At 40.8% G+C, this 6937-nt stretch overlaps 1 protein-coding gene across 4 annotated transcripts in view; it reads right to left on the minus strand.

Moving 5' to 3' along the window:
• Positions 1 to 1082, minus strand: part of LOC134358209 (protein mono-ADP-ribosyltransferase PARP6) — a 158921-nt gene extending 157839 nt beyond the window's left edge. For all 4 annotated transcript variants that reach the window (XM_063070213.1, XM_063070212.1, XM_063070211.1 and 1 more), the window contains exon 1: positions 925 to 1082. The gene's annotated coding sequence lies outside the window, so the exon portion shown is untranslated. The remainder of the gene's footprint in view (positions 1 to 924) is intronic.
• Between the last annotated feature and the right edge of the window lie 5855 nt (positions 1083 to 6937).

A 6937-nucleotide genomic window follows, 5' to 3' on the forward strand; every position in this document is an offset into this window, starting at 1 on the left:
AGACTATTCCAAGATACCGCCCCACAACCAGCTGGCAAAATTCAAACAGGTCAATCTCACAGAGAAATAGGACTCATCCAACTCCGAATTTGAACTCAAGATTGAGAACTGAATGGTGGCATCCTTGTAATCAGCCCCTGGGCGGCAGAGAACAATTACTACAAACAACGAGTTCACAAAACCCATAGACAGCTTCATATTTCTCCTGCTTCAGATTTATTCTTTCCTTAAAATAAGCCATTCAAAAAAAAATGAATTTAAACCAATGAAATTCAACTTCATTAGCACAATATACACGATCAAATGCTGGGCCAGAAAGCCTGTTAGTCAAACAGTACACACTTTCGTGCAGAAACAATATTACAATGGAAAATGCAACAATAGACACAGTCAATAAAATCATTGCATTGTATGAACTAATCCAGATTATACAAAATTCATTTCACTCTCTAGTAGGGGGCTAAACCAGATTGCATTGCTTAAAAATGATGATATAACATCCATGCCATTGTAATACTAATTGAGAAACTAAGTGCAGAAGAAACAGTCAGATCTGGGTGAGGTTTTCCTCACAGATTACTTTCTTCTCCTCTAATTTCCATCAAACCTGCAGCAGACAGGCCCAACAGTGGGCCAGAGCCATTGTAAGTATTGAGAGGGACGAGGAACCCACGGTTTGTCACCCCACACAACAACTGGTTGACTAACACACTCACATCACAATTCGTCCAAACCTTTAGGCAGCTGTATAGAAATAAATGTAAGCTTGGAATTTATAGATGCAGAAAGCAGCAACAAAGACAGGGCTGGGTGGGGGTTATTTTTTACTTGGAACAGACGGGTAGGTGGGTTTAACGCTGTTTAGCAGTATTCTTTGTTGTCATTGTTTGATTAAAGGGACCATGGAACAATAATGGTACTCACTGTGAACAAAGATGCTGAGGATTTTTTTGTTTACCCCTGTCAGTGAGCTGGCTCGTAACACTGTGACACCAGAGAAGCAGAGCGAGAAGCCAGAACCAAGAGACAGATAGGGATGAATCTCAAGCCCTGTGTTCTTCCAGCTCTTGTATTTAGCTCTACTCTCAGCTGCACTGCTAGTTCGGGCATGCTCTGTGCAGAGCAAGTCATGTGACTTCCAGCTGAACCCAAGCCGTATAAAAGCCCCAGTAAGACAACTGTGAGGGGATGTGATTTGTCCTTGGCATACTGTGCCGAGTGCAATTCTAATTAATCCTATTCAGCACCGTGCATGGAGTTGTCAGGGTTAGCAGCTAATATACGATCAGAAAAATAAAGTTATTTGTGATAGTAGTACATTTAGCACAAAATACAAGCCACAATTAAGAATTCCTCTTGCAATCACATTTCTAAAATGTATTTTTGGTTAAAGTGGATTTTTTAAGATAATGAAGTTTATATTTTTGTTCCCTGTGTGTTTCAAAAATCCCAAATAATTGACCGAACAATCAAGGCAGAAAATACAGGACAATTCTGCAGGTTAGACTACACCTGCAGGCAGAGAAATAAAATTGATGTTTCAAGTCAGGAGACTTTTCATTATAACTGAAAAGGACTCCTAAAGAAAGAAGATGGGTTGGAAAAGGGGAATGTCTCTGATTGGGTAAAGCCAGACTTCCATGTAAGTTAGCAACATTTAAAAGCCACCTATAAAAGTACATGGATAGGAGAGGTTTAGAGGGCTATGGGCTAAATAGAAGCAAACAGGAGTAGCTCACTGGGCAACACAGTCAACATGGCTGAGTTGGGCTGATAGGCTTGCCTCCGTTCTGTATGTCTCCATGACTCGAAGCTGTGAATGAGGTTATCTGGTCATTGGGTGAATAAGAGCAGCTAGAGAATGAGATCATAGACAAAGGAATGTAGGAAGTGTGAAATGCAGAGCAGGAAGTTATGCCTGGCAGGTCAGGCTGCGCATGCCCTTTACTCCCAGAGGAAATATAAACAAGGGGTAAAGGAAAGAAAACAATGAAGCTGGATCAACATCACAGGTGGACAACTGATACAGACAGAAAGCAAGTTACTTGAAGTTACAGAATTCACTATTAAATCTAGAGGGCTACATCATGCCCACAGGGTAGATGAGCTGTTGTTTCTCAAGACTGGGCATCACTGTAACAGTGCACGAGACCGCGGACCAATAGGTCAGAATAAGAGTGTTTTGAAAGTTCGAAAGTTTGGGGAGTTGAGGACTCTGGGGAATTAGCACAGAAGAGAAGTTGGGGCCTGGTTTAGATCATCCACGATCACAAGGAGTGATGGGGTAGGCTTGAGGGGCCGATTGGCCTACTGCTGTTCCTGTTTTCTTGCATCCTCTGTACTTTCCCAGACTATCCTTTCTCAGATGCCAGCTGTAATTTATGGCCATAATTACTACCATTCTAATTCAGAAGGCTGTGGATTCTCACTCCAGAGGCACATAAAGTAATATTCAAGGTGCAAAAAGTGATGCTTCATGGACGTTAAAGGAGAGGGAGCGCTGGGTGGCACTATTCAGTAAACTCATGGCTGAGCTGCATCCTGACTCCCTGTCCTCAGATCCCTTATATTGAAGGCAAACAACAACATACGTTTGTTAAAACCATAGTATTACTCGATGCATGCATTAGATACATAATTTCTCACATTGCTAAGTGACAAGACCTCAATTCAAAATCAGAATCAGAATCCAGTTTATGATCACTGATGTATTGTATGTCATGAAATTTGACATTTTGCAGCAGCGGTGTAGCGCAATATAAAATACTGTACACTCTATATTACAATAAGAAATATATATAAAATTAAGTAAGTAGTGCAAATAAAGAGCAAAAATAGCGAGGTAGTGTTCATGGAGTCATTACCTGTTCAGAAATCTGATGGCAGAGGGGAAGAAGCTGTTCCCGAAACATTGAGTCTTCATGTCCCTCATGGTAGTAAAGATAAGAGGGCTTTTTCTGGGTGATAGTGGTCCTTAATGATGGATGCCACCTTTTTGAGGCATTGCCTTATGAAGATTTCATCAATGGTGAGGAGACTAACGCCCATGGTGGAGCTGGCTGAGTTTACAACCTCCTGCAGCTTTTTCTAATGGTGTGCAGTGGCCCCTCCATACCGGATATAACTTCATAATGTAAAAAGTGACACAGCATTAAAAGACCTTTCAGCCCATTGAAGATATCCCCATCAAGTATCCCTACACAAATCCATTTTGCTCTCCCCTCATTTCTATCAATTCCTTCCAGATTCTATGAGAGAGAGAGAGAGCGAGAGAGAGGGAGAGAGGGAGAGACAGAGAGAGAGAGAGGGAGAGAATAAACTCCACTCAGACAACACCACAGATCAGGATTGAACTGGGACACTGGAGTTGTGAGGCAGCAGCTCTGCTAGTTGAGCCACTGAGTCAGACAAAATACTTTGGCCACCTTGTGGTCACTAAAGGCTCCATATTAATACACATCTTCCTATTCTTTCCTAAATCATGAGGTCATTCAGCTAAGTAGCAAGAAAACAGGGCCTTCAGCTGAACCTATCCAAGCTGTCCAAGTTGCAAATGTCTTCTCCTGTCTTGCTTTTTTTTCCACAATGATTATATTGAAAGAATATCTCTTAAATCATCTGGTCAAACCTTTCTTCCATAATTGTGGCCTTCGATTCAGTTACAAAGTTCAAAGTACATTTCTTATCAAAGTATGTATGCTACATTCAAGTTCAAGATTCATTTCCTTGTACGCAGCTACAAAACAGAGAAAGCCAATAGAATCCATTTAAAAAAGACCGTCAAGCACCCAATGTGCAGGGAAAAAAATGGCAAACAATAAAAGTAAGCAAATAACATTCAGAACTGAAGTTCATGGAAGTGAGTCCACAGCCACGAAGCCAGACATCACTGCATCCGATCCAGGAACCCGTTATTTACAGGCCACAGCCTCAGTTCAGCACAGAGAAAAGTAAACCTCATGGTGCAGCCAGCTCAGCAGGCCCGTCCCTCACCTCTGGCCTTGACACCCTGAACTTTTCAATGTGGCATAGCGATTAAGTTGTCCAAATCTCAGGTCCGTCCTCAGTCTTGGACCTGGGCCCTGCTGCTTGAGGAATTAGCTAATTCTGTCTTTACTGCTTCCTACAACACAAAGAATTTTAAAAATACAAATTTAATAAATAAAAATTGAGTTAAAATTTTCATCTGGATATTCAAAATTTATGCTATAATGCATAGGAATTGAGACTTTTGTCAGCCTATATCATCAAACTATGGTATACTAACCTTCAGCAATGGTCGCACTTCGATATCAAATAATTTGAACACAGAATCACTTTGATATCAACTGTCTGAAGTGCCCACCTGCTTCAAGCAGGTTTCAATTATACCGATGCCTAAGAAGAATATAGTAACCTGCCTCAGTGACTATCATCCAGTAGCACTTACATTCACTGTGTCGAGGATCCTGAGAAGCGACTGTGATCCACTCCAGTTTGCCAACCATCACAACAGGAGAAGAGCAGACGCCATTTCATTGGTTCTTCACTCAACAGTAGTCATCTCAACAGTGAAGATGTATATATCAGGCTGCTCTTCATTGACTATCATTCATTACTATCATCCCCTCAAAACTAATCAATAAGCATCAAAATTTAGACCTCAGTACCTCCTTGTGCAAGTGGATCCTTGATTTTCTCACCAGCAGACCCCAGCCAGTTCAGGTTGACAATAACAAATCCTCCACAATTACCATCAGCGCAGGTGCTGTGTGTTTAACTTAGTGCTCTGCTTGATTTATACTTATGGCTGTGAGTTTAAACACAGCTCCAATGCCATATTTAAATTTGCTGACAACACCACCCTGGATGGTCAAATCAAAGGTGGTGACAAATCAGGGAGATTGAAAATCTGGCTGAGTGGTGCCACGATATCATCCTCTCACTCAATGTCAGCAAGACCAAGGAGTTGGTTATTGACCACAGGAGGAAGAAGCTGGAGATCCATGAGCCAGTCCTTAATCAGGGGATCAGAGATGGAGAGGGTCAGAAATTTTAAATTCCTCTATGTTATCATTTCAGAGTATCTGCCCTGGGTCCGGCACATAAGTGCCATTACATAGAAAGCACAGCATTGCTTCTACTTTCCTAGAAGTTTGTGAAGATTTGGTATATCTTATAAAACTTTGAAAAACTTCTATAGATGTAAGGTGGAGAGTATATTGACTTGTTACTTCATGGCCTGGTATGGAAACACCAATGCCCTTGAATGGAAAAGCTACAAAAAGAAATAGGTAGAGGTAAAACCCTCCCCACCATTGAGCACATCTACATGGAGCACTATTGCAGGAAAGCAGCATCCATCGTCAAGGATCTCCACCATTCAGGCCATGCTCTGTTCTCACTGCTGTCATCAGAAAGGAAGTACAGGGGCCTCAGAACTCACCTCACCAGGATCAAGAAATGTTATTACCCTTCAACCATGAAGCTCTTGAAGAAAGGGGACAACCTCACTCAACTTCACAAGCTCCAAAAATGAACTGTTCCCACAACCTATAGATTCACTTTCAACATCTCTTCATCTCATATTCTCAATATTTACTGGTTTTTTTAATTCTTTATATTTACTGTGAATGCCCACAAGTAATGAATCTCAGGGTTAGTATATGGTGGCATATATGTACTTTGATAGTAAATTCACTTTGCTGGACCTTGAATAGTCATTTCAAAGAAAAAAATGTTTCTGACTTAGTTAACGCCACACAGCAATCACTAACCTTTAACCCAGCAATTTTATAACTGAATGATCCCAAATCTACTTGTCTTTCACAATTTTAATAAGTAACGTGACTATGGCATGTGATAGTAACGTTACATTCCCCAATATAAGAATTAAAATGTATTTATAATTTTTGCTCCAAGTTAAACATAAAAAAGAAGAAAAATATATTAAATACACTGAGGCCTAGAAGTTTCTACTAAGACAGTGTTCTTCCTGATAAAATTTGCACAAAGAACCTCATCTGTGAGGTTCACAGCACAGTGTTGTTGGGTTACCCTGTGTAAAACTATGACAACTATAGGTGTGTTACAAGTTGTCACACTTGCCAGCATCTATCCCAGCAGGTGCAACCTTGGCAGCCAGCTCTTGAAGTGTCATATCATTATATAAACAGCACCATTCCAACCACAGTGGTGTTTAGCTATGAGTTAATTGGTGCTACACTAATGGAAAAGAATTGGTGAAGAACAACAACCCACTGTTTCTACAACAGTTTGTATTATTGTACTTTTTGCTCTGGATTCCAGCATCTATAGTCTTATATATCTCTGCTAAGAGGTTGCTGGGGAGCAATCTGTAGGCCATGAGCGTAGCCTCTGAATGTATCCAATGCAGGGAAGCCCACAAAGCAGGCAAATAACCTCGACCACTCTGCCTGCTCCTGTAAACCAAAGGAAAAGTAAATGGAGTATGCATGACCTCCCTAAAGCAGTGATGAGATGTGGCAAAGATCAACATGCTGGAATGTCCTGAGTAACACATACACGTTAGATCTGCAGATGCTGCAAATCCAGTGTGACACACGCAAAGTGCTGGAGGCAGCATCTATGGAAAGGTATGAACAGTTGACATTTCAGGCCAAGACACTTCATCAGGACTTTCAGCACCTGTAGAATCTCTTGGGTTTACGGAATTTTCTGATTATGGAAAATTGAGAGTTACTGTGCACATGATTTCCATATGAAAAAGAACTTAGTTGCACATTGGATTAACTTTGGAGTTTTAGAGGTCATAGGTCTCCATGCAGGCAAAAGTGCAGCTTGATTGTTGACACCTTAAATAACATAGTTTTAGGGGAGACAACATTAAGGAGATTGATTATTATGTGCATGAATAAGAACAGTCATTTTTCAGACTAATGAAGTTGAAAATTGCAATGGAGATGGAGTTTGTGGT

Source organism: Mobula hypostoma, chromosome 18 (genome assembly GCF_963921235.1).
Source record: "Mobula hypostoma chromosome 18, sMobHyp1.1, whole genome shotgun sequence".
Taxonomy (NCBI): domain Eukaryota; kingdom Metazoa; phylum Chordata; class Chondrichthyes; order Myliobatiformes; family Myliobatidae; genus Mobula; species Mobula hypostoma.